Source organism: Periplaneta americana, chromosome 10 (genome assembly GCF_040183065.1).
Source record: "Periplaneta americana isolate PAMFEO1 chromosome 10, P.americana_PAMFEO1_priV1, whole genome shotgun sequence".
Classification (NCBI taxonomy): Eukaryota; Metazoa; Arthropoda; class Insecta; order Blattodea; family Blattidae; genus Periplaneta; species Periplaneta americana.
The window spans coordinates 2,856,362-2,869,983 of NC_091126.1; the positions used below are offsets into that span (position 1 = coordinate 2,856,362).

The 13,622-nt window shown below is 34.3% G+C and overlaps 1 protein-coding gene across 15 annotated transcripts in view; it reads left to right on the forward strand.

The window, feature by feature from the left end:
* LOC138707385 (sushi, von Willebrand factor type A, EGF and pentraxin domain-containing protein 1-like) overlaps positions 1-13,622 on the forward strand; it is a 376,277-nt gene that overhangs the window by 133,930 nt on the left and 228,725 nt on the right. Inside the window, exons 1-3 of one of the 15 annotated variants that reach the window (XM_069836736.1) lie at positions 4,130-4,257; positions 6,382-6,472; positions 11,274-11,370. The exons of 11 other annotated variants lie outside the window; for them this stretch is intronic. The gene's annotated coding sequence lies outside the window, so the exon portion shown is untranslated. Of the gene's footprint in view, positions 1-4,116; positions 4,258-6,381; positions 6,473-11,273; positions 11,371-13,622 lie in introns of those variants that run through there. 3 more of the 15 variants (XM_069836739.1, XM_069836737.1, XM_069836740.1) reach the window with 3 other exon arrangements.

Sequence of the window (13,622 nt, forward strand, 5' to 3'; positions counted from 1 at the left end):
ATTGGTAAGAAGTCTGACATTCGTATCAGAGGTTGTGAGTTCGCCTCCCGGTACTGTGAAATTATTATTTTTTATTTTAACTTTTACTTAATTTATTAGTTTAAATGTGAAATGGCATTTGTTAACAAACTTCGTTATGCCTGCCTTGTAAAAATATTATTTCCCATCACCTTTAGGCTATTAATAGGTGAGATCTGGCCTGTATAAACAAAAATAAGTTACTTGTTTCACATCCTTAAAAACCGGACGCATATCAAACACAAATAAATAATTAAATTAACAAAAACAAACAATTTTTAATATATTAACAAAACAAAGCCTGTGGTGGGGACTAGTATCTCGTCCACAAACCACCTGCGTCAACAACTGCCCTCATTCTGCGCGGCATGGAGTCCACAAGATTATGGAACAGGTCTAAATTCTTGGCCATCTCCTCCCACGCATCTAGAACTCTGTCCCACAATTCCTCAGGTGTCCGAATGGGTGGTTGTTTTGCCCAATTAGAACGTAGGATCCTTCTGAGTGCAGCCCACAAATTTTGAATCGGATTCATATCTGATGAATTTGGAGGCCAGTCTACTGGGTCGACATCACGCCTCCTCGTAAACCATCTTTGAATCCGGTTGGCGGTGTGTATCGGATGATTATCCTGCTGGAAGAAAAGTGTTCCTTCTGGATATCGTTTTCGAGCGGAAGGGATCATTACATTTGACAAAATGTGTTTGTAGACTTTTGCCGTAAACCGCCCGTGGATGCGTTCCAGAAGTCCTGCCCCATCGTATGACATCCACCCTCAACACGCGACCCTCACGCAACCCGACTTGTTAATTCGTCTCACAAAACGTTCATCGTATCGGTGGCCATTCATACAATAAACTAGGGCAGTACTATCGTTGCTGTTGGAGACAATTACCTCGTCGGAGAAAATTACATTTCTCCAATCGAAGTCCTGTCGGAGAGTAGCATACGGAGAATGCTACTGGATACAATTACCTGGTCGGAGAAAATGACATTTCTCCAATCGAAGTTCTGTCGAAGAGTAGCATACGCAGAATAACCTATGCGAACCAGGGCAATGTGTTATTGTTTCTGTGCCATCTTCAAGCGTAATGACGAGACAGAACGTTGTATTAACAGATAGCAGTATTGCTTGAAAGAGAGAGGGAGGTTTATTATTTATTAGTGTTTGGGCATATTCTAAGAGATATCGCCACATAATTATAGCTTTGCGAGACACATATGACGGCAAATTTGTAATTAACCCAGATAAGACTGAATTATTTTTTGTTAAAAAGTACGATTTTTCTGTATGAATTATTTAATTGTAATTGATGTAACATAACAAAGTTGTTTTTAAAATTTTTATGTTGATAGTATCCGAGATTTTCAGTGTCCTATATATAGGACGTCAGTCATATCCCCATGCAAAAACATTATATTACATAAGTCGTTTTAGCACATATATATATATATTGTTTAGCTTAACAATACATAAAATTAACACAAAATTATAATATCACAGAATAAGATTATTGTATTTTTCGATAATGTTTATGGTGTGATACGTGATAAAACATTTTACATGTACACCAACATCACACTTCATATTATCGTTGTCTTTGTGTGACACTGTCTGCATCGAGTTTGTTTTTCTTCAGATACCACAAAATGATTACTTCCATCAAACCTTGAATCTTTTTGCTCAGTCTTAGATGAGATGGTCTACCGCAGTGGTCGTCAGCATTCGCTGAAATGGGTAACGGGTAAGTGCAGCAGGATTAGGTAGAGAGTATACCCGCCAGCAGCCACAAATGCACCTGCTGGTAATAGACGATAACCCCAGAGTGCAGTGAGTTGACGACCGCTGGTCTACCTCTTGACTGTACATGTTGAGCAGTGGATTCGAGAACAGATAAGACAAGACGTTTGCGAAATGCAAGATGATCGAGTTTTTCGTTGGAGTTTATCTTGTATTGCTACCATGCATTTTGTTCTGCTACGTCAATGCAGACTAAAGTACCATGTCTTGCTTCTAATAGGTATTTTGTACAGATTGATGATTTGGTCCACCCATATTTTTGTTGTACTAATATATGATATTGGGCTATTTTACTGATATTTTCTTCTTCAGATTTATAGAGTATCTTGAAACTGTGTGCACGGAAATTGAAAAATATAGTATTTCCCTGCTGAATGTCAACTTCTTCCCAATTGAAATTTATTATTCTTTCTCTTCATCTGTATATCGGTTGCTGAATCACTAGTATTTCTACTGCCATTCTCACCATCGCCTTTATTATGTTCATCATCACCATTTTGAATTTCGTCATCGTAAACATCCATTCCCTCTCCTTGTGTGTTGAAGTTACTTCCGTCTCAGCTCGCAACTGACTACCAGGCATATTGTTAATTGTAGGGTTATTTTCATCACCAGAATCCTCATCAGTTACGTTACCACACGCATTTTTGGTGATAAAATGGTGATGGAAATGTTATTGCACTTAGGTATAGCAACTTGGTCGTCCTGAATCGTTTGTAAGGCTTCATTTAGTGAAAATCTGCTATAATAACATGAATACCATCAGTCTCACGAAATGTCCCCTTTTATGACTGACGTACTGCATGTAGTACGCCTAACTTTACAATGATATGGCATAACACTAAATCAAAAATTGAATCTAATTATGAATTATTATATACGAAGTACATCATACGAGTATGCCCTATCAATATCAAAAGCATTATATCTATAGCATGTGATATATACCGACTTCGAGAACAATATGTTCTGCTCCACAGCCATGACTCACACAAATATGTTAACAACAATGACTATGACAGACTGAACACAATAAAAAAATTGGAGGCAATTTATAACACATAAGGATTATGGTATCATGATTGCCGACTATAAAAATCTTACACAACGATGTTAAAAAAAATAAAACGTCCGGTGTCCTATATATAGGACGTCAGTCTTATCTGGGTTAAAAAAAGAAGATTGGGGGAGATTCGAACCTTGAGCTACTATCAACTTGTTTAACAGACTAATGCTGTAACAACTTACGCTACTGTAACTGTTAATATCGATTTGGCATAATACGTGGTTTTCCTGTTCATATTCGCTCCGGTTGATTTTGTATTTATCAATTTTTTTTTTTTTTTTATTTCACTCTTCAAGAGCCCTGATGTATCTAGAATCAACCCGCCATTCGATTTTATTGCATATTTTAGACTCTTAAACAAAATACAGCAAATTTAAATGGTTTAATTATGTTACCTAGTGAACTACGGCTTTGACGAGACGAGCATGCGCAATGTTATGTCTCTGGAACTTAGAAATTGTCGGCCGGCCCATTCTTTTTTGCCGCTAAGTGTACATTATGTGATTATTAAACCAACCTTACCGATACTGTTGAAGTTTGAACTTTCGCAAGAATCTTAAACATAACATTTTGAATGTTCAACTTCAGAACCATTTTCTATTTAAATTTAGGCGTAGATGTTTGTTTAGGAAGGAAACACAAGTTAATAAATTAATTGGACACATTTACAATATTATGATTGATAGTATGTACTGCAGTTCATTCAGCCAGGAGAATACAATAAGCACTATAACTAATTCCCATTGGAGTATCATACACTAAATCAGATACATCGACATTAAACTTTTAAAACAAGCTTTTATCCCCTACGGTTGAATGGGTACTGAATTTCATTTTTTGTCATGTTGCTCTGCAAAACTTGTTTTGATATGAGAATTAGGCTATATTGTTTTTTATGCAATATCTCCTTTGATCTTTAAAATTATATCATTTTCGATATCGACGTAAAACTTACGACACGCGAAATTTCTTTATGTATATAGGCCCCAATATTCACTTGTAATGTCGGCACTAGGTAGTTCTTTATACGCCTAGATATTAAATCATATAAATGTGACCTTTTAAATGAACTTCATACTTTGTAGGTGCAATTTCCGTCAATTCAACTGTTCTTGTGTGTTAGTACCGACCGTACTATAAATTCCTGTTTAATTTGGCGACTTCATCTTCTTTGTAGTATACTAGAGCCACTTTTGCATTGCTCTCATCCATGTATTTTATGGTGGCAGTGAACTTGAACCATCAGTGGTGACACCCACACTTGTCTGTATGGTCTTCGTTTAAACATTTATGTGCCAAAGTGAGGAAGTAACGAATGTTCATTGTGCTTTGTTACAGTATATCATAGACTTTGCATAGCATTTGCATTCAGGTAAGCATTACTAAATAGTAAATCCCTATAGTTTAAGTAAATATAGAGGCCTATTATTCTATATTCTGTATTTTTGTTCCACAGACAATGACTCAAATTGAACTGTACCAACATAATGTAGGTGTATAGCCTACTGTAAATTTATGTAAAATTTACTAAATTTGTCTGTTTCATATTTTCTGTACTTTTGACACAAGATAATATTAAGATGTACTTACCACCTTGAGATAACCGGTAGTGTATTATTTAAGTATATAAGAGCAGATCAATAATTTTAAAACTTCCTAATTTTGTAGATATAAAAGATTTTCCAAATACATTATGGATATAGCCGTGTTGGATTCAGATTAATTTTATAGTATACCATTTTGGTTTTCATGTGCCTATACGTGCTTATATTCTCACGAAATCAATGTTATTTTACAAATCTATTAAAATATACGAGAGGTAATGACAAATTAATTTACAGTTTAAATTTCCGACGTGTGTACAAATATTTACGAAACCAGTGTCACTTTACAAAGTTACTAAAATATACGAGAGGCAATAACATGTTAACTTACAGTTTAAATTTCCGAAGTGTGTATACATATTTACGGAACCAGTGCCACTGTACAAAGCTACTAAAATGTACAAGAGATATGTTAACTTACATATTAGTAAGTATTACGAAACCATTGCCACTTTACAAAGTTACTAAAATATACAAAAGATAATGATATGACAAAAAACTTACTTTGCATAAATACGAGATTGCAATTATAAGAGATTTAAGATCCTCTTTTACAAATTCGACGTATCTTTGCATTCTTTTGATAAACAAAATAGGCTCAGCTCTGAAAAAAAGTAGTCTGATTTCAATATTCCATCAATGAGTAGGCCTACTTATTCCATTGAGTTATTCCTTGATATGTTTTGGAATTTCAGCCAGATGAACACAACTGTCAAAAAATGGATTCAGTAGGCTATTCGCCGTAATTGTTTTGCATTTCTTCTGGAAAATACGCAAAAAGCTGTTGATTAAAATTGTCAAAATTTAATTGTATGTCCCCAAAAACAAACTAACTATTTGTTGTATCATATGTAGCTAAATTTTCCATGAGTTTTTTAATACACTGGAATTAATCAATTTTTTTGTCAAGTGATTACTAGAAATCAAGTTTCTTTATAAATCCGTTGATTTTATCCCAGTTTGTCATTATGTTAACATCTTGGCCTTGCAAACTACTATTCAAAGCATTTAAGTATTTGAAAATATCAGCGAGGAAGGCCAGTCTAAGAAGTCAAAGAGAATTGGAAAATAGTTGTGCATATTCCGATTTCTCCTCTTGCAAGTACTAATAAATTAAAAATTCAGCTCTGCTCTTAACTGGAAAACTCTCTTAAACACGTTACCGACAAAAGTCACCTTACTTCCATGTGGTAAAGATATTTTCACATAACAATCCCATGTCTTCCCAAATTTAGCTGAAAATAACAGTTTTCGATGCTATTCCTTTGAGAGAATTTACCACATTAATGACAGATTTTTAAAACATTTTCATTTCACATGTTAATTATTGATGCAAGAACTTTTCGATTATCTCTTGTAATTTGACAAAGAGACCACTTCAATATCCCGTCATTTTATATCATTGTTGCACTATATGTTTCTGCTTTGATCGTTCTTTGAGTGGTATGCACTGATTTTGAGTAAAAATGTCGTTGTTTTCGATTTTACAGAATCTGTATTTTTCAAATAGGGTTAAGTACTGGTATCGTAGTGAGGAGTCTCAAACAAAAATATTGCTCAAAAGTGCATCGTGTGTAGTTTGGAAACCAATGTTCTAAACAATATGTGTTCAATTCAGATATAATTATGCAAAAAAAAATATATATATATTATAAACTGAAATTTTAGGGAAGCTAGCCATTGTTCATTGTGTTGATTTTAGGATTAAAGGTAATTATGAATAACATGGCTTCTTCTAGGATGTTGATAAAATTTTAACTACAAAGAAACTTAAATGAAACTAATTTTTCCTCGAACTGTTTCACATGATAGAATATCGATGTGCACAAAAGCATAGTTCTGAAATAGGTACAGTGCTAATACCCAGTTCTGCTCCTTTCATTACCTTGCAGATATTCTCACAACTTGCATGCCAGTGTTAGATACACCGTTTTTTATTTTCCTGATTTGCGAGGCTACAGAGAAATCTATCTGCAAATCAAGGTACTGTACTTACGTAAGAAATTGCTCTAAATTCTCTCATTCAAGGACAGAATTATCTAAATGTATGATCTAGTTTTGCTTTCCTTCTGAATAAAGCTTTGCTAGAATTTTGTCACCTCGAATCGAGTGAATGGTAGACACTTATTGTAAGTAAAATAAAACGGGATTTTCCCACTTGTTTTATATGAGATATAGAGATAGATAAGTGGTCAGCATCTTGCTCCAGCCACTTTTCCAATCCATAGACAGTCTCTCCACCAACCGAGGTTAATCTGGTTAATTATATTTTGTCATTAGTAATTGGATGGTGTTATGCATTAACCGGCTAAGTGTCAATTAAAAAAACTGCGATTTTGATGCCACCTGTGGTACCGGAGCATAAACTAAGTGTACGCACACTTTTGGTGCCTTTTCTTTAAATATAACATTTTTATTAAAGAAAAATGTAAGCCCCATTGCTCGAATCCGAGATTTCAAGTTTTACAATAAACAACTATGAGTTTAAATATTTATAAGTGCTAATCATAATTCTGCATCATGCAGCTAAGCGCCATTTTCTCACTCTTACATTGTTCATGCATAACTGACAAACCAGAAAAAAACTTTCAGTAACCAGCATTGTGCAGTTTAGCGATTGAGTGAGGTTGTCTAGATCGTAAGTCCATTGTGAATCTTAAAAGTTAATATACTACAGCCATTTCGAGCATACTGGAAATTCCAATGTAAAAGTTGTTTTTTTTTTCAGAAACATTTTTTTATTATTAATGTAAGACGTAGATAATGCTCTAAAATTAAATATTCTAATGTTTTATTTTCAAAAGGAGAATATTTTACAAGTTTTATGGGCATTGAATCTAAGTGGTCTTTGCTGGGTAATAGATAATGTTTGTTTCCCAAAAGTTTGCAGCACTTACTCATAGAGGGATCAGCTGTTATATGTTTTTCAAGGAGCTATTGTTGAAGACGTATTCAGAGCATCTGCTCTTTTAATTCCAGAGCTCCAGGATCAAGGAACTTTTTACTCTGTAGTATATTCTTTCTGCCATTTATTTTAAGTAGTTTGGGTTAATAACAATAATTAATCTTACAGTTCAAGTGAATATTTTGACTCAGAAATGTCACAGTGCTTGAAACTGAAAACATGAAGGACATTAACTCATCTGTAAGATCCGTGACATGGAAGAGACAGCTATAAAACTTACCTGTTATGTTTTTATGAACTAATTGGATGCCATGAGATTTGCATAGCTTTCACGTGGACACTATGGGAATGAATCTCTGTTTGAGGCAAAGACCTGAGTTTTACACTTTTTGTTAATAAGGTATGAAGTGAGTTCATAAATCTTGTAACATCCATGATGGAACTTTTTCTTTATTTTATGCAATATTAATCAATTTTATTCAACAATTTTTTTTCTGTAAAATGATACTGATCTTCTAAATTGATTCTAATAATAAAAGTTGATAAAAGTAATTTCATTTTCAAAATATAAAGTTTGAAAATAGTAAAAATTTAACATCTGTGACAACTGGAATAGCTGACTAGTGCTAGTTACTCGAGTACGAATTTCTTTATTGCCAACGATAAGCAGGGCACAGAAAATTACAGATATGTTAATTATTAAGAATCACCCTGGAACTGAAGAGAAAACTTTTCAGTCATTACAGATATGTAATAGTGTCGTATTGGATTTTCTCGACCATTAGGCCCACATGTTCCCAGGTTAGAAACATAGATAACAAGCCACTTGCTTGTCATTTAAAGATCAGGCTAATGTATATTTTTGGTGACGTGAGGGAGGACGTCCCTTAAAGAGTACTTGATTTATTGCCCTTTTTAGATAATAGCTTATTTAAATTTGATACTAAAAACTGCCGAAATACCGTGAAACATTTTTTTCTGGAATAAAAGTGATTCAGATCCAAATATATGGAAGATTTAAAAATTATAAACTATAATTTTATATACATACATAGGCTTAAACTTCGTCAACCTTTTATAAAATTAGGTTTTGTGTATCTGATAATTCTGTGTAGAGCATGGTGCCCATATAAAATGTTATAGGAAATGCTACCAACAACTTCTTTGCATAATATTGTGTTATCAAATCATGGGAGTTCAAGTTCTGTATGTATTCCTGATGGAGTCAGGGGCCAAATGTGAATTCTGATTCTTCTCAACTCACCACTTTACACACAGTTCGTGCAGAAAATGCTTTTGATGTACTATTATCCCATTCTCATACGATCCTCCTGAACCTGCCTCAATAAAAAATACAGCTGAAGCAAGTGATCATATTCAGGTATTGTGTGTCCTTCAAGAAGAGGTCAGGTAAGTTTAGTTAAACAGAGCAGTGTGATAAGATGTGACTCATTGGAATGTGAACACGACACATGTTCTGTGAACTTCGATCTCAGTGAAAAATGTGATAAAAGCCACTTTCAAATAAGAGTGAAATTTGTTTATCATAGAAATATAAAATACTAAGAGGGATGTTGCATGCTGACATCGCTTTTAACACAAAGTGAATTATTATATTTGTTATGCATAATATCTCATTTGGTGCTTCACTGCAGATATCAATGATATAGGAGATTGTGTTATTAAAACTGAGAGTGATAGTTATAGATAGATAGATGGATGGATGGATGGATGGATGGATGGATGGATGGATGGATAATTTTACAGTCATCTTAATCTGTGGTAACATGCCACATGCTTATTAAATAGAATACTAGTTACTTAGAATATAATGTAGTTAATCACTAAGCAAATAACGTACTACTAATACTACTAATTCAGTCAGTAATGCATAACACACTAGAATAGTTACTTGTAAATAAGATGCTGAGTTTATTTTAAGAGATACACAGTTAATTATTTTGTAATCACACATTAGCAGGCAATTGTTTTTTTTTCTTCTGAGTCTTGATGCTGCCTCTCTTCCAGTAGGGTCTCCAGGCACATGAAACAAGAGAGAACAGAAGGGCAGTACACACAAGAATAAATGGTTACAATTTAAAACTTTATATTTAAATATTCCTTTGTGCACATTGGCATGTGTGTCAGTAATATATTTTAACAGATTTCTTAAACATACTCTTGTTCTGTGCCTTGACATGTGGGGGAAGTTTATTATATAAATTACTGCCAGTATGTGTAGGGGTATTGAGAGTTTTAGCAAGTCTGTGATAATTCCAATGTATATTATTGGATGTCCTAGTATTGTGCTCGTGATATTCTGAGTTTGTTTTAAAGGAATTTAAATTTTTATGAATAAAGCATACCGTTTCTAGGATATAAACACAGGATACTGGTAAAATTTTAAGTTCCTTGGAAAGTCCTTTACTTTCTGTGCGAATGGATACTTGCTTCATAATTTTAATTATTCGTTTTTGCAGTTTAAGTATAAGAGAAGATTTTGATGATGATCCCCAGAATATAATTCCATATGATATGACTGAATGTACATAGCTAAAATAAACTGACAACAGTAGCTCAATGGGTGATATTTTTGAGAGGACTCAGAATACATAGCGTAGTCGAGATATTTTTTCTGTTAAGAATTGAATGTGGCTTTCCCGTGTCAGGTCTGTATCAACCCAGATACCTAGAAATTTTGTGTTTTTAACTTCTTTAATTATGGTTCCATTAAGAGTAATCTGTACAGGGTCTTGCAACCGTTGTTGATTGAAATTCATAAATACTGCTTTATTTGCATTTAATTTGAGCTTATCATCTGTTAACCATTGCTCAAGTGTTTTGGAAGTTTCGTTAATTTTTTGTTGCAAGTCAGTATTCCTGTAGTCATGTAGTATACTGTTTGTGTCATCTGCAAATAATACTGTTTTGGCTGGGTGTATGGTTATTGGAAGTTCGTTTATGTACAGAAGAAATAATACTGGACCAAGAATAGATCCTTGAGGTACACCATGTTCTATTGAAGTAATGCCTGATTTGACTGATTCGATTTCTACAATTTGGTTCCTGTTACTTAGGTATGATGTAAACCATTTCCCTGCCAATTCCCTTACACCAAAATTCTGTAGTTTCCTAATTAGTATTTTATGATTAACCATATCAAACGCTTTACTAAGGTCCAAGAAAAGCCCCACTACTTGCTCTTTGTTGTCTCTAGCATTTAGAATGGATTCTGTAAAGTTCTGAATGGCATTATTAATTCCTTTACCTTTACGGAAGCCAAATTGTGAAGTACAAAATAAGTTACTACGTTCCAAGAAGGGTACTAATCTGTTGTAGGGGAGGGTCGGGTAAGTTGGCGACCTTAAGCTTTCTTGTTTTTTTGCTTGCTTTTAATTTATCCCTAAGCAGTGTATTTATTATAGTATGATTACTTGATTTATTGTTTCTAAAAATGTATTTTTAAAAATTTCTTAAAATTGAAAAATTTTCAGTTTTATCTCATTTTATCCATGCTTGTCTCTTTCGTCAACTTACCCGCCCATGCAGGTAAGATGACTTCAAATTGCGGGTAAGATGACGAAATAATATTTTTACTTAAGAATGAAATGAAATTTTATTGAAGCCTAATTAATTATCACAAAATCACAAATATAAGACTTTTCTTTTGCTGCCCGACTATCCAAGCCTATACATTGGGCATGTGCCCACTATTGGCCTAGTGAGCATTGACATTATAGTTCTGTCTTGCCAAACTCTTCAAAAATGATGCACTCTCTTTCTTGTGCATAGTCGGAATCACTGCTTGAATATTTTATTTCAATTGAAGAGTTAGAAGAAGAGCCGGAACATTGTTCAGTTCATTTTTTTTTTTTTCAGATCTTCTGAGCTAAATGCTACTTTACGTTTAGCCCCTGGGTGCCCCATCAAGATATACTGCCTGCATTCTTACCATCGGACAAATGAAAAAAAGGAGGTATAAACTGTCACATTTAACACAACAAGCAACCCTAACATTCGTTCCTCTCTCAGCCGAGGACATTTTTATAACTCTTCTATTACCAGTAGGGTTCAGTACTGATGGTGTCTTTGTGGAAATAGTCGAACATCCCGTCTCATCAACATTGTGTATCTGATGGGATTTAAATTTTATTTCGATCGAATTTCTCTATATAAATTGAAAAATTCATCTACATTCACTTTATTAAATGCAGCCAGTTGAGCAGCTGACGTATCTTCTGGTTTGCAAGAAGAAAACATGGATCTTTTCATGAAATCATGAATAAAATCTTTCCCTGCCTGTTTCTTCTCCTTGTTGAATCTATGTGGTATCTTCTTTGATTCAGCATAGTCATATACAAGTCGAGCAAAATCAGACCACCTTAGACCGAAAGTTCTTTTATCCACTTCTAACTTATAACATATTTTTATAATTCTTGTAATTGGTCATCTTTAAATGTGTTCTTATATCTGCCTGCTTTTTGCAGTAGATCCTGAAACAATATGAGAGGTTACCACAGGACTGTTTAAGTAACAAATAATTTATATATAATTAAAATATATAGCGAAGCATACCCTACTTACGTCTTCTGCATAATTTTTGACACAGCGACGTAAAGTAGCTTCAGGTACATTGAATTTCTTGGCGGCAGCATTAACAGGAGCTTCATTTCTTACTTCGTGCATTGTTTTCTTCATTGATTTTTTGCTCCATCTTTGCCGCCCTGTCTTCCGAACATACACTTTTCCCATATCTATACCCTGCAATTCGAATTAGATTACGGTATTACAAAATTAGAAAGGAACTAGGGATAGAAACTTAAAAAATAGAGTGGCGGTTAAGATGACGAAATCGTCATTTTACCCCCTGCATCATTTGTCATCTTAACCGAAGACACAATTTTTTAGTTGACATTAAATGTGTACGAAAGTTTATAAAATATTTTAAATTAATCTTCATTAGGAAATCATTAAACGTATGTATTTAGAAGGAAATAAATTAAGTTAAGTTAAAAGTTCAAAGATACTTACATGAAACTTATTTTATAACTCTGAAAAATAGTAGCGAAATGCGTTTCTGCTTGCAAGCTTCTGTTCCCATCAAAACCAGATGGTCAAACAGGTTCCGTTCAACAACAATGCCTTCAGAGGCATTGTAAGTAAGTAACACTACGGAATAAGTGATACTATCTGTCAAAACTTCGGAAAAATTAAGTATTCTTCATCTTAACCTCCTTGTCAACTTACCCGACTCTCCCCTACATCACTTTTTCAAGGATTTTGGAAAATACCGGTAAGAGAGCAATACAGTAGCATGCAAATTAATCCGAACACGACATATTTTTATATTTTCTGTCATTGTTGGCCTCACAGCTGCTCATACCGCTTTAATTGTCATCTGTAGTAGGTGTAATTCCATTGTTGAAGGTCTGTCGTTATTATTTTCTTATAATATGCGACATTTTGCCTGTCGTTTTGAACTTATAAGCATTTCAGTTGTGTTGAAGAATTAATACTGCAATCCTGTGTACATTCTGTCGTCTTCACAAATGGATACAACTCCACGAAAACTGTCTAAAATTATAACATTAGCAGAGCATTCTTCTATGACACAGAGGCAAATTGCTGCAGGATGTCACATCGGTTTGGCTACTGTTAATTCGATCATAAAACGATACAGGGAGACTGGATCCATCACACCCCAGAAAAAAGGAAACTGTGGCCGGAAAAGGAAGACTTCACCTGCAGATGATCGTTTAATTGTCAGGAAAAGTAAATTAAATCCTATACTAACTGCTGTCGACTTAACCCGCGAGTTAATGGCTACCACTGGGGCGAATATTCACGTCACAACAGTGCGGAGTAGGCTTTTGGAAGCTGGATGAAGGGCTCGTAAGCCTATTAAGAAGCAACTGCTAACCCCTGTTATGTGCAAAAAAACGCTTAATATGGGCAAAATTACATCAACACTGGACAGTGAATGACTGGAAGAATGTACTTTTTTCCGATGAGTCTCATTTCGAGGTCCACGGCCACCGTGTTTCTTACGTACGGAAAGGATCCAAAAAAGTAACAGCAGCTCATCTCCAACAAGCACCCAAATACCCCCCTAAAGTAATGTTTTGGGGTTGTTTTACACATGAAGGGCCTGGAGCATTAATACCTATCAAGGGAATGATGAATTCTGACAAATACAGTATATTCACTTATTGGAAACCAGAATCATAC